The 22739-nt window shown below is 47.1% G+C and overlaps 1 protein-coding gene across 1 annotated transcript in view; it reads right to left on the bottom strand.

Moving 5' to 3' along the window:
- LOC137451311 (uncharacterized) overlaps nt 1-22739 on the bottom strand; it is a 234599-nt gene that overhangs the window by 64494 nt on the left and 147366 nt on the right. The window lies entirely within an intron of this gene.

Below are 22739 nucleotides of genomic sequence, written 5' to 3'. Positions count from 1 at the left end.
CAGACCAAGCAGACAAATCTCAGCTTCTCAGTACAGCTGGAAAGAGCGGCAGCTCAGGATGGCCGATCATTTGAGTGATTGCTCAGTGGGATATCTTGAGCTTGCTGTGACTTCAGGATCTCCTAAATCCAGTTACCAGAGTAGTGACCTCATACCTTCTGTGCATGCTGTGGTTGGTTGCTGCTGCCCCTACACTCAACTCCATTTAATGGCACTGCTTCCCTCTCCTTGTATTTTCACTTAATTTTTATGATGTTGCATCTGCAGAGCCATTTGTGGACCAGGTCCATACTGGCACTGCAATAGCAGAGCAGCTGAAGATGGTCAAGGCACACCAGTGGCAACAACTGTCCTGGAGATATGGATTTCACTAAAGAGCCCTGATGTAAAGCCAGTGCTGTCACTTAGGGCTTTCTGGTATTTCTAGCCAAGCACACAAACCTCCTGGTTGCAGCCTTTCACTGGCCTGTGGAAGATGGAAAAATAAACTGTGGTGCCAGACTGACAGGTTTCATTGGGATCTGTTTCATTTTCAATGGGATCATGCCAGGTAAATCTGTCCAATGTATAATACAGGATGTTCAGCAAGAAGGTGCTTCACCTCCTCAGTCCCTTTTCCATGTGGGGCTGCTTCCACTCTAGTAGTTGATGCGTTTACTGTGCTCAGTGATTGTATGGGTTGAACTGTTATGCTCTCTACAAGGCACAGTGAACACAATACAGACACTGGAATGAATTTCAGTCTGAATCCTGCTTATTTGGTGAGACAGCTGTGACTTCTGACATTGAAATTATTTGATTCAGCACTGAAATGGCCTACATTAGATAGTTTTAGCTGCATGAAATGATGATTTACTTTCGCATATATTGCTGATACAATATAGATTATTAAAGATCTGAAGTGATTAGCATGAGAATGTGTTGGGCATTAATAGCTGCTTATATTCATTTTAGTGTGAACTATTTCAAACACACATTTCTCCAGTGATCAGATGCTGAATCCAGAACAAAACCCACCCAAACAAAACCCCACAAAATCCAACAACAAAAGCCAGCAATAAGATGCATGTACACATCCTTTTTGTTGTTGTTGTTTGGTTGTTTTTTGTTTGTATGCTTGCTTTTTTTTCTGGTTTAGCAGTTGTAGCAAATACAAGACAAAAGATTTTTAGACATTTGGGATGAGGTTTGTTCTGAAAATTTGGGAGAGGGCAGGAAAGATGAGGAATAAAAGAAATTATTTGGAGAGAAAAGGGGAGGATATGACAAATCACACTCAAAAGAAGGAAAGTCAAGCTGAGTCCAGGCTCCTTCCTCTCCTTAATCAGAAAAGGAGAGGCTGAGGAGAGGTAGCACTTGCTGGGTGCATGATGTTGCCTGGAGTCTTGTTTAAAAGCAGAATTTACTAGGGGAAAAGGCAGTTTCACTCCAGGATGGAGAAGAAAATTCCTCATCTAAGCCCAGAGAGGCCAGGGCAGTCCTCTGTCACTGCTTATGCTTCTTTGGTGAATGTCACCAAAAAATAGGTGAAAACACTCAATCCATGTATACAGTAGCTTCTGTTAAGAGGCTGTGGGAAAACTGACCAAGAAGAGCACCCTCAGGGATAAATTAATTTTAAATCTGTAACACATACATTTCCCAGAAGCAAGTACTGTAAGTATTCCCTAGTAGGAAGTGAGTGCGGGGGAGCACAATTTCATGCTCATTTGGCAGTAACAAACAAAGGAGCTTGTGCAAATCTCTCAAAAACTTCCTAGTAGACTGGAGAACCACATCTTCATGTCAGAGTCACCCTTAATTACGCAGTGACATCCTGCTACTGCAGAGCTTGCCTGGGGAGTGCAGGCTGCCTGTGCAATGGGATGGGTCTTCCTCGCCGCACCCTGAGAAAGGACCTTGCAGGCTTTATACAGTGGTTCACTGACAGCTACTGTCTTAAGCCAGTGTAACACTGCAACAAGCTGGGCATCAGGCTACCTGTATTAAACACACCAGAAATTACACTGCAGGTTCTTTATACACGGGTACCCCTTTCTGACTAAATATGCATTTGACATAGGGACTGTAAGTGTTGTGCAGAAACATGATGGGTAAAGGCAATCCTTAACGTTGTATCCCTGTGCTCATCAGAGGCAGTTGAGAGCAGTGTTTGGTTTTCAGCTAGCAGATATTCTTTGTTCTTTTCATGCAGTATACAGATTGTGTTACAGGTACAGCAGGAAAAAGCTGGTGGAAAAGAGGAGAAGGAGCAACTCTTTTTGAAACAGCAGGCAAACACCCAGGCCTGCATGCCTCTGACAAGTGAGTGTGAGCTCATGGCTCTGATGCTGCGTCAGGTGATCACTTCCCACAGTGATTCCCGCGGGAGGTTGGCTCTGCAGGGCAAGGAGCAGCCCGACAGAGGCGAGTGAGGCATGGCTTTGGAGAGACGCCATGCAGGATGGTGGGGAAGAGCACAAGCAGGGAAGGAAAAGGCTGAGCCCTCCAAAGGAGCCTGCTCTTCACCTAGATGTCCCCCCACATCAAACACATCTGCCTGAGCAGCTTCAGGGCCACAGCTTTAAATCATATGGAGAAAACCATTCTCCCTGCTCTGTTAATTACAGCAGCAAACGGAGCAAAGGCACCCAGAGCTCAGCTGCCTTGGCCATTGCTGCCTCGGTGTGGTTTGCGCCGGCAGCCCATGATGGGAATGTTGAAAGTCATTGCACAGCGGGGCAGAGCCTTCCTTTTTAACAGAAACAGAAATGCTAAAGTGAAACAGATTAATATCTAATTTTACATCTTCATTTACATGATGTGCAGAATTATCTTAAATGTTTGTTATGGATGGAGTGGCTTGCCACCAGTTCAGGCTTCTTGTTCGTAGTGGGGAACGTCAGCGTAAATTGTAGCATGAATCACTGCCTCGTAGAGTACCAGAAGGTGCATATAAAAACCCATATCTTTACTGCACATATTTCCCATTAACTATAATCTATTAGTAATTGAAGTTCATTACAAATTCTTGTAGACTTTATTGCTATCATGCTGCATGACATAGTGAACCTGGCTTGCATAACAAGAAGTCCTTGCTGGGAAATATCCTATTAACAATGACTGTGCATTTGTCACTGTGATAATAAATCCAAAGCTGCCTCTAGATTATAAATTATTGCGGTGCCATTTCCACTGTTGTAGCTTTAAAGTTTTGTCAGCACTTCCATTTTAAACCTCTGCTTTACAGGCAGTTATAACTTGACCATAAAAATCTGCAGCAAGCTGAACATCAGCTTACAAGGTCTCAGCCCAAAAGCGTGTTTCTTGCCCAAGTAAGAGTCGCATTTCGCCCACATGAAAATCTTGGAAGCTGTGTTTATGTCAGATCTTTTCTTTTGCCTTTGCATAGCTTCTAATTGGAAACCCCAGGCCAATCGACTGCAACTTGTCCATAACCTTTCTAAAGGTTTTGGTAGATTTCAAAAATACATCGTGACAAAACACATCAAGACAAAGAGCTGAGAGCTGGGCTGATAGCAGTGTTCACTGGTTTAGCACCTGGAAAAGCCCCAGCCCTTATTTCCAGGTGCCACAGACTTTGGGGAGGTGTTGGGCAAATCTGAGAAACCAAAAAGAACTGATGCTGCCCACCTACCCTGTTTTGAGGATTGATTACTAATGCTGAAACTCTGGCATCCACTCAAGTCATCCTGCATCACGCCTATGCAATTCCTTGAGCTCTATGTAGGTTTGAAGTGTTATTACTGCCGTAGAGTGTTAATTATGCCTCAAGATAAGTGACTTTGGGTCAGATCTTATACAATCTAACTCTGTGACTGACTTCAGCTCTCTACACCAGGAGATATCTACCTAGTTGAATGCATCTCTCTAACATATTTCTCAAGTGCCTATGGTAATGCATCCAATTAGCTGGATTAAACCATTATGCCTCAACTGCTCCTACACAGTGTAGGATGAAGCCTGTGCCTCCTTGAAATCACCAGGAAACTCCTCCCACCAGCAAAGTTTCATAGTTTCATAGTTTCATAGTTTCATTCAGGGTTGGAAGGGACCACAAGGATCATCTAGTTCCAACCCCCCTGCCATGGGCAGGGACACCCCACACTAGATCAGGCTGGACAGAGCCTCATCCAGCCTGCTCCTAAACACCTCCAGGGACGGGGCCTCGACCACCTCCCTGGACAACCCATTCCAGGGTTTCACCACTCTCATGGTGAAGAACCTCCTTCTCACATCCAGCCTGAATCTCCCCACCTCCAGCTTCATTCCATTCCCCCTAGTCCTATCACTACCTGATATCCTGAGAAGTCCTTCCCCAGCCTTCCTGTAGGCCCCTTTCAGATACTGGAAGGCGACAATTAGGTCACCTCGGAGCCTTCTCTTCTGCAGACTGAACAGCCCCAACTCCTTCAGTCTGTCCTCATAGGAGAGGTGCTCCAGCCCTCTGATCATCCTCGTGGCCCTTCTCTGGACACGTTCCAGCACCTCCACATCCCTCTTGTAATAGGGGCTCCAGAACTGGACACAGTACTCCAGGTGGGGTCTCACCAGGGCTGAGTAGAGGGGGAGGATCACCTCCCTCGACCTTGTTTCCACATCATCCTGCAATACACACTCTGTCTTGAAGTACTGCTCATGTTTTCATGGGGCAGATAATGGAATTTACAGTGGCATCTTCTATCTCAAAATGCCCCAAATTGCTTCAAAATCTTGATATGCAAAACTGTCTCCCTTACCACTGAGCTGCAGCAGTCTCCTGGGTGCAATTCAGCAGCTGTTGGACGGTTCACAGCAATTTATGGCAGGACGAGGAGGAGGTGGTGGTCAGCAGACAAACTGGCAACAGGAGGAGGAGCAGAAAGCAATTACCCAGGCTGACACTGATCAGCAGCATGAGTACTCCTCTGGCCAAAACTGCCATCAGCTCACTTCTTTCCCTCTTGCTCAGCAGCAGAGTGGTGGGATGGGGGCCTGGCTCCACATTAAGCTCAGTGCCCACCACCACACCAGTACATCCAATGGTTCATGCTGGTGGTGACACCAAGGCTGTCTACCATCAAAGGGTGTGATACCCACTTCTGTGTTGCAACCCCACCCGCTTGCAGTGTCCTGGTGCTCCTTCACACTAGTGGCAATGGGGAGCTCTCCTACAACTCACCAAGTCAGCTTTCAACAGCTCATACCTCCCTCACACCTGAATCTTCACTGTTTTCTTGCACATAAGGAGGCAGTTCACTGCCAGCTTCCACTGCCCTGCAGAGTTCAGACAGAAGGCAGGAATGGAGCTGATGGTGTAAGGGGAAAGAAGCTACCTTCCTTTTTTTGCTTTACTGCGGCATTCGTCTCTCTGTTTTCAGATAGATATGAATGGTACCTAACATAGATGCATGAGTACATAGATCCAGGGTGCTACTGGTGTGAATCAAGACAGTGCTTTGGTTCAAGAGTGATGAACTTCTCTAAATAAGCATATAGCAGATTTCCTACTGTTTTGTGCGTCCTACCTGTATTACCAATCCTCTAGCCACGAACACAATGGACACAGGAATAACCAAATTAATGACTCTTAGAAATCCCTCAATCTAAATCATGTTACCCTTTCCCATTTTGGAATCCCTCAATCTAAACCTTGCCACAGTGTTCCACTCAAAGAGAATATAAAGAGATAGTATCTTTGAGACTCTTGATGCCATACATGCTTTTTGATCATTTTATAACCATGATTTTGCAGAGGTGGCAATGAGAATCATAGAATAGTTTTGGTTGGAAAAGACCTTTAAGATCATCCAGTCCAACCATCCACCCAACACCACCATGACCATGAAACCATGTCTCAAAATGCAATGGCCACAGGGGTGCTGACTGCACCACCTCCCTGGGCAGCCTGTTCCAATGCCTGACTGCTCTTTCTGTAAAGCAATTTTTCCTGATCTCCAACCTAACCCTCCCCTGGCACAATTTCAGCCCATTTCCTCTTTTTCTATCACTTGATAATAAGGAGAAGAGCCCAACCCCCACCGCACTGCAGCCTCCTTTCAGGGAGCCATAGAGAGCAATGAGGTCTCCCCTCGGCCTCCTGTTCTCCAGACTAAACCACCCCAGGTCTCTCAGTCATTCCTGGTAAGACATGTTCAGACCCTTCAGCAGCTTTATTGCTCATCTCTGGACACACTCCAGCACCTCAATGTCCTTGTGGTGAGGGGCCCACACAGAATCACAGAATCACCAAGGTTGGAAGAGACCTCAAAGATCATCGAGTCCAACCTGTCACCACAGACCTCATGAGTAGACCATGGCACCAAGTGCCACGTCCAATCCCCTCTTGAACACCTCCAGGGATGGTGACTCCACCACCTCCCTGGGCAGCACATTCCAATGACCAATGACTCTCTCAGTGAAGGACTTTCTCCTCACCTCCAGCCTAAACTTCCCCTGGCACAGCTCGAGACTGTGTCCTCACAGTATTAGAGGTCCAGCCTCAGCAGTGCCCAGTACAGGGGCATGATCCTGCTGGCCACGGGATGCTGGTGGCCTTCTTGGCCACCTGGGCACACTGCTGGCTCATATTCAGCTGGCTGCCAACCAGATACTTTTCTTCTGGGCAGCTTTCCAGCTACTCTGTGCAAGGCCTGCAGTGTTGCATGAGGTTGTCATGACTCAAGAGCAGGCCCCTGTATTCGGCCTTGTTAAACCTCCTACAACTGACCTCATTAATATTGCTGGGGGTAAGCAGGGTATTTGCCAGCAGATATAATTTATTTGTTTTCTTAAAGGAAATGAAATGACTATTTGGAGGCATTTTCAAGGATCTAGTATGTTACAGTGGATCCTGGCAGAGATGAATGAGTGGCCAGGGTATAGGTGATCTTGCCAGAACTGAATAGCAATGCAATTTATCATACCCTTCTGTAATTTATCTCATGAGCATGTATTAGATTAGATAAAGACAGAAAGACACGTGAATTGGATGAACTGCACTAGCACTGAGAATTTGCACCTGCTTTATTGAGGCTGACAGAAAGATGTTGCCTGCACTGCCATCACAATTTGCCTTCATATTTTTAATTTGCTTTGAAGTATAATCTTGTCCAGTGATGAGAAAAAACCCAACTCACCATTAACGACTTTGCTGATTGTCTGCTATTTCTTATTCAATAGAAATCTGTTCAGTCATATAGTTTATATTAAATCAATTTAAAAATGTTATTATAAAAGCACTTGGAAGCTTAAAAATAACAGCAATACACAGCTGTGAAGCCTGTGCAAACACCTATCACATGCTGCACTGTTTTCAAGGTAACAAAGCAACAGTTTATTTTGTCCTCTTCCAACAAAATCCGTACTGCTAAATCCACTTTTCATACCAAATCTGTCTGTCTGTAAGACAGACAGTCTGCAGCTCAGAGTGTTTACCTACAACAGCAAGAAGATGTGCTACACTGCCTTCAAAGTTGGTAATATCACCAGCTCCCTTCTTCAGGCTGGCTGCGAGCCAGTGATTGATATCTGTTCTTTGCATTGCTTTCCTCTCGTATCTCTTTGTCCTGATGCTATAATCGATCACGGATTTTTCCATCAGGCTCCATGTCAGATTAGGATAGTGAACATGACTTGCTTAGAACAAACTGTTTCAAAGTGCACCAAGGCAAGTTCAGGAGTCAAGCTGTTCTAAAAATGATTGTTTTGAGCATGTCCATGAATGCAAGGCAATAGCAGGAAGTCAGAAATATGCTTTTATGGGAAGGATCTGGGATTGCTCCTCTCCACAAAGCCTGTTGCAATCAAATTTTCCACTGCAGGGCTGATGTTTTAAGAAAGGAGTGATGCCCTGCTCGTGATTTCTCTGATTCAGAGACAAAATTCTGCTTAGAAGGCAATGAAGGTATCTGGCAGGGTTTACAGACATATTCTGTCTGGAACTCAAGCTGCAGTCATGCTTAGCTTTTATGCTTGATGCTTCCGTGCTATCAAGAACCCAGGGAGGGAACTAAGCTGTCTGTTGCTTACTTTAAAAGCTCTTTGAGGGATTACTGCTTGTTTCCATAGTGCTTAGCACAACTGAGTCCTCATCTTGATTGCTGGTTTTTAGGTGTATCTGTGGTATAAATAACAAGTGATCTTTTGATGGGAAGGACAGAGCATTTTTTATGGAAGAGAATGTTCAACTTTGAATCAGTGATCATGGATGAGGGCTGGGGTTTTTTGACAGCAGTTGCATCCTCTATGACTGCTTTTGCTCACCTCTATAAACCCCAGAGAAGGAGATAGCAGCTGGGTGACTTCTGGGACTTTCCTCCTGAAAGAGGAAGGGATGTTAAACCTTCACATAGATGAGAGAAGTTTTGAGGAGGAACAGGAAGTTCTTCCTCAGTGCAGGAAGTTCCAGAGCTGAAATGGGTGAGAACATACTGAGGAAAACTGGCACATGTGCTTACGCTGTGTGTGTGTAAGATGTACAGGACACCCTTCCCTTTGGTCTCCACCCATAACCACAGCTAGAGAAACACTGAGTAAGCCCAAGCTGAAATGTCCATCCCTGGAGGTACTTTACAAGACACCATGCCACAGAAGTATTGTTCCCCATTTTACACGCTGTATCTCTTCTTCAGGTCCACTCTTTCCTCCTAATAATGACTGACGTCCAAGCCCATAGCAACTATTAGGTTGTTGAAAGCAGAGCTTGCACAGCCCAAGGGAGTGTGAACTCTGGAGTCCTGTATTTAGTCCCAGAGAAAACACTGGCAGTGGTGTGTTAGCAATATACTTGCAAGTAGATTCTGAATAAAGGCTTTTTGTTGTGCATGTGGACAAAACAGGTCCTCTTGGGTTTGCAAAGTGAAAGCCAATGCAAAGACTGCGTAAAATTACAGCTTTCTGGTAAACAAAGCTTGAGAAAGTTTAAGAGTCAGCAGCCATCAGAAGCTATTAGTGGGACTGGGATCTGGCCTGAAGTGAGGCAGGTGAGGTGCTGCTCAGACAGAAGGCACACTATGGCATGAACACTCAAGAACCTGTGGACTGCTGTAACTCTGCACACCTGGTGGTAGGTAGTGCTGTGGTGGGATAAAAAACTATGGCTGAGCAAAAGAATAATAAACCAACAACTGAAAGCTTGTTCTCTGCCTTTGGCTCTGCAGCACAAACTTTGATTCTGACGGGTCCAGTCCTGGCTCCACCTTCTCTCACCTTGCTGAGGCTTTGAGGCTGTGCCTTACAGCATCTAAGGCTGAACCTAGTGTCTATTGGAAGGCAAAGGACTATGGCCAGAGAAATCTGTGGGTTCCCACCTCAGAGGTGAATCTCAGGCCACCCAGCTGAACAGGTGATTTAAACCCTGGGGTAGCTAATGGACTGCAGGAGAGATTAACACAGATTTCTAAGGGAAACCTCATTCTGGCATGATTTATAGAGAGGGTCCAACTGCCCTGTAGCCAAGTAAGGGACACAGATGCCATGGTTTGCTGTTCAAATGGCTTACTAATGTGTAGGTTCATTCATCACCATTGCTTTAAACTCCCAGGCCAACATATATAAAAGCCTGCCTCACAACAAGCACAGCCTTTTCAGCTCCCATCTGCCCACAGCAGCCCTTCCAAGCTTCTTAATTAAGTCTCTGCACGTTGCTGTATTGGCCTCAACTTGCCTCAAAGCTGCAGCTGTACCGATGTGCCCCAAGGGTGGGCTGTGTTAACCAACAAGAAAGATGCAGGGTCTCTGTTGAAGAGCTCAAAGCCCAGAAGTTATAAACTTGATCTCTGGACAGCCACACTTCCATTTGGAAGGCAGATTTGCTCCAAGACAGCCTTCTTTGTTCCAGCTTGCTTGCTGGAGTTCTGTGTCTCATGTATGCTGGCATCAGCAGTGCACAGAAGGGCTCCTCCCTTTTTGCAATCAGCAAAGAAACAGGAAGAGTGGATATGATGAGACGACAAGAGAAATCAGCTGGAGAAGCACTCAAGAGAAGCAGAGCCAGTGCTGCTCCTGGGCTGAGGTGCAGGAAAGGCTGAGATCTCTAGGTCTTCCTAGAAGAAGCCTGTGGGGGAAGTGGCATGCCCAGAGAAGAGTTTCCTCTCAGATGTTATGAAAAGCACGAAAGCAGTTAAAACAACCTTAAAATAGGGAAGTCCCTTCCTCTGTTTTGTCAAGAGTACAGTCCTGCAATCCCAAGGCTCTTACTGACCTCACCAACAGGGAAGGGCTGGTAAGCAATGTGAGGCTCATAGACGGCCTTGGCTGCAGTGACCATGAAGCAGTTGAATTTAACATCCTCAGGGCAATCAGGAGGAAGTATTCCAAGCTCACGACCCTAGACTTTAGGCATGCAGATTTTGATCGCTTCAGGGATCTGCTAGCCAAAGTGTCGTGGGACAAAGCCCTGGAGGGAAGAGGGACCCAGGACAGCTGGTCAGTATTCAAGGACCACCTCCTCTGTGTCCAGGAGCTCTGTGTACCAACAAAGAGACAAGCAGGTAAGAATGCTAGGAGGCCTGCCTGGATGGGCAAGGAGCTACTGGACACACTATTACTTAAAAGGAAACTCTACAGGAAGTGGAGGGAAGGACAGGTAGAACAGGGGGAATATAAGGAAGCTGCCCAAGCAGCAAGAGTCCTGGTTAGGAAAGCCAAAGCAGAGTTTGAGTTGAATCTAGCCAGGGAGATTAAAGGGAACACTAAGAACTTTTACAGGTATATTAATGGGAAGAAGAAGACTAGGGAAGGTGTGGGCCCCCTCAGAAAGGAAAATGGTGACATGGTCACAAGTGATGAGGAAAAGGCTGAGGTGCTTAATAACTTCTTTACCTCAGTCTTCACTGCAAGGGCCTCTAGCCACACTCCTGATGTTATGGAAGTCAAAGCCAGGGACAGGGAGGAAGAACTGCCCATTGTAAGTGCAGATCAGGTTCGTGATCATCTGAAGAACCTGAAAGTGTTCAAGTCCATGGGACCCGACGGGATACACCCACGGGTGCTGAGAGAACTGGCAGAGGAGGTTGCTAAACCCCTCTCTATTATATTTCAAAAGTCCTGGCAGTCTGGGGCAGTCCCCACAGACTGGAAAAGGGGAAACATTGCCCCCATCTTCAAAAAGGGCAAGAAGGAGGAACCAGGGAACTCCAGGCCAGTCAGTCTCACCTCTGTGCCTGGAAAGATCATGGAGCAGATCCTCCTGGAGTCACTACTCGCTCAAAAGAATAGTGAAGAGGTGATTGGGAACAGTCAGCATGGCTTTGCCAAGGGCAAATCCTGCCTGACCAACCTGGTGGCCTTCTATGAGCAGGTGACAAAATTAATAGATGAGGGGCGAGCAACTGATGTCGTTTACCTGGACCTGAGCAAAGCCTTCAACACTGTCCCACACCACAGCCTGGTCTCCAAACTGGTGACACATGGGTGTGATGGGTGACCACTAGATGGATAAGGAACTGGCTTGATGGCCGCAGCCAAAGAGTGGCTGTCAATGGCTCCATGTCCCAGTGGAGGCCAGGGACAAGTGGAGTCCCTCAGGGATCAGTCCTGGGACCAGGCTTGTTCAACATCTTTGTGGGGGACATGGACAGTGGCATTGAGTGCACCCTCAGCAAGTTTGCTGATGACACCAAGCTGTGTGGTGCAGCAGACAGGCTGGAGGGAAGGGAGGCCATCCAGAGGGACCTTGACAGGCTGGAGAGGTGGGCACAGGCCAACCTCATGAAGTTCAATAAGAGCAAGTGCAGGGTCCTGCACCTGGGTCGAGGCAATCCCAGGCACAAATACAGGCTGGGCAGTGACTGGCTGGAAAGCAGCCCTGAGGAGAGAGACTTGGGGGTGCTGGTGGACAAAAAGCTCAACATGAGCTCTCAGTGTGCACTTGCAGCCCGCAAAGCCAATCAGATCCTGGGCTGCATCAGGAGAAGTGTGGCTAGCAGGTCGAGGGAGGTGATCCTCCCCCTCTACTCAGCCCTGGTGAGACCCCACCTGGAGTACTGTGTCCAGTTCTGGAGCCCCTATTACAAGAGGGATGTGGAGGTGCTGGAACGTGTCCAGAGAAGGGCCACAAGGATGAGCAGAGGGCTGGAGCTGCTCTGCTGTGAGGACAGACTGAGGGAGTTGGGGCTGTTCAGTCTGCAGAAGAGAAGGCTCCGAGGTGACCTCATTGTGGCCTTCCAGTATCTGAAGGGGGCCTACAGGAAGGCTGGGGAAGGACTTCTCAAGATCTCAGGTAGTGACAGGACTAGGGGGAATGGAATGAAGCTGGAGGTGGGGAGATTCAGGCTGGATGTGAGGAGGAGGTTCTTCACCATGAGAGTGGTGAAACCCTGGAATGTGTTGTCCAGGGAGGTGGTTGAGGCCCTGTCCCTGGGGGTGTTTAAGCCCAGGCTGGATGAGGCTCTGTCCAGCCTGATCTAGTGTGGGGTGTCCCTGCCCATGGCAGGGGGGTTGGAACTAGACGATCCGTGTGGTCCCTTCCAACCCTGAATGAAACTATGAAACTATGAAACTATATAGATGGACAGGTCTGGACTACTGCACAGGTAACATTGATTCTGTTGTTTATGAATCAGGGACATGTATTGTGGCAGCACTCAGCAGCCCAACCCTTGGAGCAACCCAGGGGCTGGAGCAGCCCAGCAGCAAGGTGCCCCAGAGCCATGCTAGGAGCATGAGGGCAGCAAGAAGAGGTGTCTGTACCCACTCTGGGGAATGCTGAGCAGGGGAGTTAAGCTCCACCATTTTTAAGCCCCAGTTTATCCTGGTTCTTCGGCATGCTCATGCAGAGGGGGTTTACAGAGCTCCTACTGGAAGTGGGTGGGTCAGGCAGAACGGGGTGACTGGCACTTCATTCCAGAGAGGGCAGGGGAGCCAGACTGGAGCGGGCTCAGAACTCATCTGCTTCACATGTGAGAAACCCGTCCCTAGTGCTCTCTGTGTGTTTTGGAGGTTTGTGAGCCAAATCCTCCCACAGCAAAGTCCTGACATGGGCTGTTTGCATGAAATGCAGTGAGGCACAGGGAACACAGCACTGGCCCACCAACAGCTACTGCATCCAACAGCCTGACTTCAGGCTACTTTATTGGAAGAAACAGGTAGTTCCAGATTTAGATACACTACCAGAAAAGTTTCACACAGAATCACAGACTCATACCATGGTGGGGGTTGGAAGGGACCTCTGGAGATCATCTAGCCCACCCCCCCTGCTAAAGCAGCATCACTCAGAAAAAGTTGCCCAGGATCAGGATGTGCAGGCAGCTTTGGAATCTTTCCACAGGAGCCTCCATAGCCTCTCTGGTCACCTGTGGGCTTCTCGGCTCTGGAGCAGGGCTGAACACAGCACTACTCTCCTCAGAACAAAAGAGGGGCTGTTTGTGGACACAGGAAGTTCATGTTCCACCATGAATGTTCATAAACTTTGAAATCTTCTGGAAAGGTTAATTTTACTGGGAGCTGTAAGAGCACCAATGACACAGCTACAACTCATGAGTAAAACAAAAAAAGCAGAAAAAGCTTTTGCCCACTGAGTGCCACACCACTGCTGAAGGCTCACAGCCACGGTGAATTTTAGAGATGGGCTTGGTGTGAAAGACTTTCAAAAGCCACCTCAGGGTGCCTGGAAAGGGCAAATGAAACTGGTGAGGGATCTGGAGCACAGCCCTGTGAGGAGAGGCTGAGGGAGCTGGGGTTGCTTAGCCTGGAGAAGAGGAGGCTCAGGGGAGACCTTCTTGCTCTCTACAACTACCTGAAGGGAGGTTGTAGCCAGGTGGGGGTTGGTCTCTTCTCCCAGGCAAGCAGCACCAGAACAAGAGGACACAGTCTCAAGCTGTGCCAGGGGAGGTTTAGGCTGGATGTTAGGAAGAAATTCTTCACAGAGAGATTGGCCATTGGAATGTGCTGCCCAGGGAGGTGGTGGAGTCACCATCACTGGAGGTGTTTAGGAGGAGACTTGACAGGGTGCTTGGTGCCATGGTTTAGTTGATTAGGTGGTGTTGGATGATAGGTTGGACTCAATGATCTTGAAGGTCTCTTCCAACCTGGTCTGGTCTGGTCTGGTCTGGTCTGGTCTGGTCTGGTCTGGTCTGGTCTATTCTATTCTATTCTATTCTATTCTATTCTATTCTATTCTATTCTATTCTATTCTATTCTATTCTATTCTATTCTATTCTAGCCTGGGTGAGGCACTTAGTGCCATGGTCTGATTGATTGGATAGGGCTGGGTGATAGGCTGGACTGGATGATCTTGGAGGTCTCTTCCACCCTGGTTGATTCTGTGATTTTATGATGAGTGGGCTTCATAAAACAAAACCAGATTGCACCAGCAGTGTTCTCATAAATGGAGTGGGGAATAGGAAAGTGTGTAAAGGAGCTTTTAATTAAGGTGCCTTCTGCTTTCCTTAAAAAGCATTAAAAAGTCACGGCATGAGCAACAACTCAAGACTACAAAATGCTTCCAATTTTATTTTTACACTCATGGTAGCCCTTTGTTAATTTCCATCTAGTGAAATAACAAACAAAGCCAACCTTACAAGTTACATCCAACACTAAAAAAGAGAATTCTCAAAGGGTCACCAAGAATGTGTGCAAAGCTTTGATTTCTGTCCTTAGCTAGCTTAGGAAAAGTTCCTTCCCTGAAACACATTTGTTGTTAAAAGCTCTTCAGTGCCCATAACCACTTTGCTGATCTTCTCAAAATATGTTCTCCACACAGGCCAGAGCTAACCTGTGCATATGAAATGAGCCCAGCTTAATATTGTGTTAAAAGAGTTTGGTCTCTGGAGCAGCCACTCCTAATAACGTGCAATCATATGCCTTCTCTTTAGCTTTCATTTAACTTGCCCCTTACAGGCAATGGATCCAGTTTAACTCAATGTCCTTTTCAACAGTGAAGTGACACTGGTTTGTGTTTTAAAAAGTCTGTAGGCCACAGGGCACTTTCAAGACACAGAATCCTAGTTAAGAGGATGTAAGACACACAGCAAATAACACAGAGCGGGTCTGACATTTGCAGGGCAGTTTGGTGAGCCACATGCTTCACGACAGGCTCCCTGTGGGAGCACAGTGGCTGCAGCACCATTCAATAGATGATGAAGAGCTGTGCTTGTAATAATGCTAAGAGACAGCTATTCTGAAAATTAGACTGGCATGTGGCAAAGGGACGCTGTGCATGTGTAACAAATGCTGCTCAGCAGCAGGATGGAGGTTGTCACCTGATGCTGAACCTCTGCCGCGGCATTAAACAGCAGCTTCGGGTGTCCAGGCAGGGCTCGGGCTCCTGCCCCGTGAGTTGCTGGGCTGCGTGCTGTGGGCAAGGAGCAGAAAAAGGCACTTTAAGGATAAGGGATAGTAATGGGGAGTAGGAGACAGGCACTGCAGGTACCCTTAACAGAGCTAGAAACAGCCCTGAGGTCCTGGCAGCCAGGGGCTTTAAGTTCAGCGTTTCCCTACTTGTTATCCTGATAAGGGCTGAGGACAGGCATTGTTACAAGAGAAAGAAATTCTTGGCAGTGAGGCTGGTGAGACACTGGCACAAGTTGCTTAGGGAGATTGTGGCTGCCCCCTCTCTGGAGGTGTTCAAGGCCACGTTGGATGAGGCCTTGAGCAACCTGGGCTGGTGGAGGTGTCCCAGCCCATGGCAGGGGGTTGGAGCTGGATGATCTTCAAGGTTCCTTCCAACCCAAACCATTCTACGAATCTGTAAGTTGACCAAGCATCTCCTTTTAGCTTTACTTTTCTCTGATAATATAAACCTGGTCTAAACCTGGCCTGTAAGTAATTTAACTCTTCTGTTTTCAAGGGCATCATAAGGTAGAGGAAGAAAATGAGGTAGAAATGAGCAATAAATGTCCATTTTTCTCTTTTAGAAGAATCAAGACCTTTAATAAAGTAAGTACTAGGGCAATGAAGAAATAAACACTAAAAGCCTGGCACTCATTCCTACAATTAAAGTGCTTGCTAATATATGCAGTGCACCTGGAAGTGCCCATTCCAGTAATTACAAAAGGGAAAAGCACCGGGGAAGCAGGCAGGCATGAAGACAATGGCCATTAGAAACAATATTGAATTAAGCACACCTTCCAGCTCCACAAACTCACTGATTACATTGTGCATCAAACCCTGCCTTCCCTTCTCTTTGCTGCAGTCCTGGGGTGAACCTGCAAACTCTGAAAGCTGAGCTGCAGTAGGGGCTACAGAGCTGTGCTTCTTTCTGGGATTTTTAGAAGAAGGAGATTTCCTGCCCCCCTCCCCACAGATTCCAGATAGGAGAAGGCATCACACTCCCCCAGCCTGGGCACAATGAGGGCAGCCTGGTAAATGGCATAAAGTCCATCCAACTCAGCAGGCACCTTTTCACTGACCCAACAGCCCTTGAGTGTGGCCAGCCACAAGTGTCTGGGGGAATCTGGCAGAAAGTAGGTCCTGTGTGCAGCCAGGTGGAGCCCTGTGTTTCCCCGGGGACCCCCTTCACACACAGATATAGGGGAGCACAGCTTCTTACCCTGTATTTTGGCTAAGGTGTCTTTTGCTATGGGACAGAGCCTGCAGGCAGGGAGATTAATGCATGTGGTTCCTGCCCCTCGGATAATCCCAGCCCAGGGGCAGCTCATGGGGCAGTGACTGTGAGCCAGGCACAGACAAACACATGGATGTTTCTGTGTCTGTGCAAATAAAGGGTGGAACAGACACCAAGATAGGACCTTACCAGTGACAAACTGCCTCCTCTCCTCTTACAGAGACATGAGAAATGAGTGTGGACAAGGTTATTCATACATTTATTGGAGTTTGGGGTTGTTCATAACAATTTTCCTTTTCTTGATGAGATTTCCAGGGTTAATGGAAACTCTCCCACTTTATCCTGTTCTCTAAGATATCTTCTGAAATTGATTGTGGAAGCTAGCAACCACGTCCAATTGATTTTGTGTCATTAAACACTAAAGACCCTACTCGGCTTCCACAGAAACCATCACCCACCAGAGATTCCGGGTTGCTAACACCATGGATTGTCTGGGATGGAGCTGAAATTGTTACACAACTTTTCTAGCTAAGACTTTATTGTAACAACATACAACATAACCTGTGCTCCTTCCTCTTCCAGACAGGGAGACAGGTAGCTTTACCTAATGTTGTAGCTTTCAGCTTTATTTAGTAGGAAGAGAAGATGTGAATGGAGAGCACTTGTTTCTGCTCTTCCCTAGGCAATGAGGTGCTTCTGCTTTGTATGCTCTTAGGGAACTTCCTAATATCTTTCCTCCTCTCGTTCCCTCAAGGATTTCTAATGAACCAGAAGAAAATGGGACCTTTGAGAAAGCTTTGCTCCCAGGAAAGCAGAAGGTGAGGGCTCCTTCCCTTCTCTGCACAAACAATCTGGGGACATTTTGCACAGTGCAGATGGCAATTCCCATTTTAGTTGCTGATGGGCAGTTGTTGGGAAACCAATGTGCTCCTATGCATTTGCAGTCTGCAGAGCTCATACCCGACATTGGTCACAGTGAGGGCTCTCTGGAGACATGTTTTGGGAATATGGATATGTAAATGAGGCCTTTCCAAAAGCACAGAGAGGTCTATGAGAAACTAATTCAGGATGACTCCACCCCTGTCATACCCAAATAACAGACCTCTGCGGAAAGAAGCTGCCAGGACACCATGAGAAAACTGGAGAGACATAGATCTTTTCTCCTCCATAAACCCATGGAAGGCCCTGTAAGCCTCTCCCAGCCCTTTGCAAGTCATTTCCATCACTGTACCAAAACCAAAGATGGGCTCCTGGGAGGATAACAGCTAGACAGCAAACGGTAGGCCCAGCCAGCTTGAATACTGCAGAGCATCAGCTGCCTTGCCTGGATGTCCCAGATACAATGGAAAAACCACTCTGAATGAAGGACAAAGCCTCCTGTTCCTGCAGGGAGCACGTTCAGGACAGCTTTTGTGCACCATTTCAGATTTAGTAATTAAGGCTGGAATAGGCCATAAAGTGACACTTAACATATTAAACACCTTCTGTGTCTTCAGAAGCACGAAGTAGGTGCTGCAAATGCAGACTCATATGGCCCAGCTGCCTCAGGCCATATGGACACTCTGCTCCTCGCTGTGCTGCTGTACTTTGGGAAATGCAGGAGGATGGCAGCGTGGGCAGGGAGCTGCCGCGCATGCGAGGGTGACTGATGCTGGTCAGAGAGATCCCTGCTCAGGGTGCTTCCTCTGTTAGCTTTTGTGGACTTGGTTCAGCTACTCAGCTTGTGATATGTAGAGCAGCCAAAATAACTCTATGCAGAACAAACAGCCGAGAGCAGATGAAAACAGAGCTAATAATACAGTCATTAGGAAGAGAGCCAAAGCACAAATTGCAGTGTGCAGTGTGAAAGAAGAAGTCAGAGAAGGGAAATGACTGTATGCACCCTGTGCTGCATGGGGACATAAATACAACCCCAAATAGCAGCTGTCTGTAGCAAAGGGACAGCAAGAGGCTGTGTGGCCAGACCTGTTGGCTTGACACTGGACATCATCCCAGCAGGATGGCACTCAAGTACTGGGCAGGCTGTTCACAGCACAGCTTGATGGGAAATAGCTCTCTGAGGTGGAGTAGCGGGCAGGGCAGAAGCATCTCACGCCACACATTTGCATCATCTGGGAAGACAGGAGCATCACTCTGCTCTTCACAGCTATGCAAGACACATCTTCAAGGGCTTCACTTGCTGTCACCAGCATGGGTCATGATTAAGAAAGCCACAGACAGAGTTTTTCAAACCAGCAAACTGACAGTCCAGGAGTATCAGGGGTCGCAATGGAAAACCATTTCCAATCCTGGGTGGGCATCAATAACTGCAGCATAGGTTCTGTGGCAGCCTTGTCCCATCCTGCAGAGGCTAAAGTCCTGCACGTGGAGATTAACTTTGGTGCCCAATAAGGCAGGCACAGCACCAGAACTGACTAAGAGTGGCAGAGCAGGGGGCATATTTTACTGCCCTTTGCTTGATAGGCAGTGCCTCTGCTCCATCGCGGGTCAGACAGTGTGTTACTGCTCCCCCTCAGGTGGAGCTAAGGATAACGCAGCTTCTCCACTTGCCGTTCATGACACCTCTTTGAAGTTGCTCCAAGAGGCTGTGTGACTGCACATCCTTAAACAGCAAACTTAAGTGCCTTTTTGTGCTGAGTGCTCTTGACTTTAGACCAATTCCCAACTTGAACCAGGAGGAAAGTCCTTCCAGGGAGCAAAAGGAGGACAATTAAATATAGACTTGTTTATATAACAGCCTTCTGCCCACGATGAGGAAGGCTAGTCTCCTTTGTATGAATATTTCTACTGTGATAAAAATGCTATAAAGCAAAGGATGCAAGCCTGAGAACTGGCTGGAATGATTCTCCCCCACTTCGCCTGCCATCAGCTTTCCAGGTAGTTCTTGTCCAGTCTGCTGCATTCTTAAATTGAAAGGAAAAAAAATCCTGATTTCTTAATCACATGTTACAGAATGATGGTGATTTCCCTCAGGATCTCTCTGTGTTTCTAGGGAAATAGAGTCTGGGCCAATCCCTTTCCTAATTCCCTGTGTACACCGAGGCTGAGGGATTGTTTGGAGGTATAGAGATGTCCACCTCCACCTCTTCAATGATTTTTAACTGTTTTGTTCTCTCATTGCTGAAGGAAAATTGTTAAAGCAGTTTTTGTTTCCTTCCTTTTCCTTTTCCTTTTCCTTTTCCTTTTCCTTTTCCTTTTCCTTTTCCTTTTCCTTTTCCTTTTCCTTTTCCTTTTCCTTTTCCTTTTCCTTTTCCTTTTCCTTTTCCTTTTCCTTTTCCTTCTCACAGTATCACAGTATAACTTAGGTTGGAAAGGACCTCGAGGATCATCGAGTCCAACCTATCAACACAGACCCCATGACTAGACCATGGCACCAAGTGCCACGTCCAATCTCCCCTTGAACGCCTCCAGGGTCGATGACTCAACCACCTCCCTGGGCAGCACATCCCAATGACCAATGACTCGCTCGGTGAAGAACTTCCTCCTCACCTCGAGTCTAAACCTCCCCTGGCACAGCTTGAGACTGTGTCCCCTTGTTCTGGTGCTGGTTGCCTGGGAGAAGAGGCCAACCCCTTCCTGGCTACAACCACCCTTCAGGTAGTTGTAGAGGGCAATGAGGTCACCCCTGAGCCTCCTCCAGGCTAAACAACCCCAGCTCCCTCAGCCTCTCCTCACAGGGCTGTGCTCAAGGCCTCTCCCCAGCCTTGTTGCCCTTCTCTGGACACGCTCAAGTGTTTCGATGTCCTTCCTAAACTGAGGGGCCCAGAACTGGACACAGTACTTTTCCTTTTCCTTTCTCCTTTTTTTTTCTCGTTTTTCTTTTTCTTTTTAAGTAACACCATGAACCTAAAAACTTACATTTTTCTGCTGAACAACTGTTTTCTTACAAGTAAGATCTAAAATTGCAGTAACAGGAAGAAATATGAAACACATGCACAACCCCCCCCCCGCCCCCGCCATCCCACTCCCCCTTGCCCCTAGTCGTCAGAATTTTCCTATTTGGCTGAGGTACTCATCTGGCTTCTGTCAGAAGTTTCTTAGCTTCTCTCAACAGTTCAGCTTAGAGAAATCACTTTCTAAAGCTGAAAACCAAAATGACAGCTGCAGGAGCTCTGGCTGTGTGAGATCAAGAGGAGTTAGTAGCTATCCTCTCATCTTTCAGTTCCTGGATGTCTTCAAATTCAGACCCTCACTGATAGGCCTGTGATTACCCACAAAGCCTGTGTGAGCTGCACCTGCACTGCCAGCTCTGGCCTGCAGCGCAGTCTAAGCACACATCCAGCCGCAGTGAAACAAAGACAAACACCCCCAGACACACACAGGAGATTGCCCAGGGTCATTAAATGGACTTTGCACGGACTGTCCCATGTGCTACAGCGTTGGCCCAAGGAGGCCTGGTCCATCTCTGGCAGGGGGCTGGAAGTGGCTCTCCTAAAGAGATGTGTCACATGAGTTGGCTCAAGGCAGAAAGATTTCCCTCTTCATTCCTTGCACAATGCAAAGCAAGAGACACCTACGCCAAACTATTTCATTTTTCCCAGCCTTATTGAAAGCCTTCAGGCTGCCTCGCTCTGGATGTGCTGCAATCCAATCTGCTCTCCCTAATGCTTCTGATATAATATTTATAACAGCCCAGGTTGAATCAAAGGCTGCTTACACTGACAGATGCCACAAGCTATATCTCTCCTTTCCATTTTATTGTTTGGTAGCTTCTGGCAAAGCGGAAAGAGGATCTGGTAACGGAATGCTCCTCTTCTGCTTTAAAAGCACAGCAACATTTTGCCATGATGCCTATTATTCATGGGGGAGTAACCAAGTGGTTGCCAGTTGCTTATCAACGTGTGATGGAAGGGCAGGATGTGTACTGGTGGTGGATAAGGTATGTTCCTGATTTGATTTAGTTATGAGCTGCAAATGCATAGCAGCTTTCACACTTGTGGCATTGGGGATGTGCCCGTGGGCAAACCTGGCTGCAGCACTGCGGACAGGGGTCCTCATTCTGTAGCAGGGGTGTAAAGTCGTTTCTCTGTAACTAAAGATAATGAGTTCTGCAGGACTATAAACAGGCATGGAGCTGTTTTGCAGATGAGGCATATCTCTGCTACTTTGCTACAGCAGAGCCCTGGCAAACATTCTGCAGGGAACAATCTTCTCCTGACAGATGGCTGGACCAGGAGACCTGCTCGACATTTTCCGTGTCTAGTTTTCATGATTTATGCAACATCACCCCTTTGAAAAGCAGTTCTGAGAGGACATTATGGTTCTGTGATCATCCCTTGTACTTGAAAGGAGGGAACAAAAAGATTATATAACATATGTGTGTCCGTTATGGTTGGAGCTAACCATCTTCAACTCAAGTTCTGTTTCAGCTGTTGAACTTTCTTGACCTGAACCTCATGGAGTTTTTTGCTAAATGTCTGATGAAGCCACTTTCCATGGGCATAACAGTGACCTGGAGGGAAAGATGAGAATGCCTGGAGGGAAAGCAGAAGGGAGATGAGGATGATCAGGCACCCCACAACCTGTACTGCATAACAGCTAAGTTCAGTCTCTGGTAAGGACTGGGCTGAGGAGGTATCTGTTGTCTTCTGCCACTATGTTAGTTGTTAGCTCTTTACAGGGAAGAAGGAAGCTTCCTATTTACCAAAATCCCTGTTTTCTACTCAACCACAGGATGAGAAAGATGTTGAAATACCAAAAACAACTGTTGGAAGGAAAATAGTTTTTCGACACGCTCTAATCAAGAACCTTGGGGTAGGGGGTGGGCAGGCAATGCCTCCTTCTGACTTTCCTCAGAAAGTGAAATGTGCATTAAGGGGGAAAATAAAATCCAAGCACAGCAAAATGTTTCAGGACACATTTCTGGCTCAGTACAACTCAGTTTAATGTTGCTGTACTGGGAGAGCTTCACACTGCTCTGTCACAAGCCCTCTCTCCACACGGCAGAGCTATGGGGCACAGCTGCTGTCCAAGGGCAGTGTTCTCCAGAAGCAGACTGAAATTATCATGTTCATAAGGACATCAAAGCTCAGAAATAAATACATTTCAGATAAAGAAAATGTCATCAGGCCAAACTGGGAGGATATGAAAATGTATAGAGCAAAGAGCCCATGATGAGAAATTGCTGGAGAGAGATGATTTTGAAATTAGCAATTAGTTTTAAATCAAGCTAGCAACTCGTTTAAGACCACAGTCTCAACAGAAGAAGACAATTAAGTCAGTAAATACAGAAAAGCTGTGGAAAAAGAAAATA

Source organism: Melanerpes formicivorus, unplaced genomic scaffold (genome assembly GCF_026170545.1).
Source record: "Melanerpes formicivorus ecotype bairdi unplaced genomic scaffold, bMelFor1.0.p_v2 SCAF_41, whole genome shotgun sequence".
In the NCBI taxonomy this organism is placed as follows: Eukaryota; Metazoa; Chordata; class Aves; order Piciformes; family Picidae; genus Melanerpes; species Melanerpes formicivorus.
The sequence above is the reverse complement of the archived record's forward strand: the minus strand, read 5'-3'. Positions and strand labels throughout refer to the sequence as shown.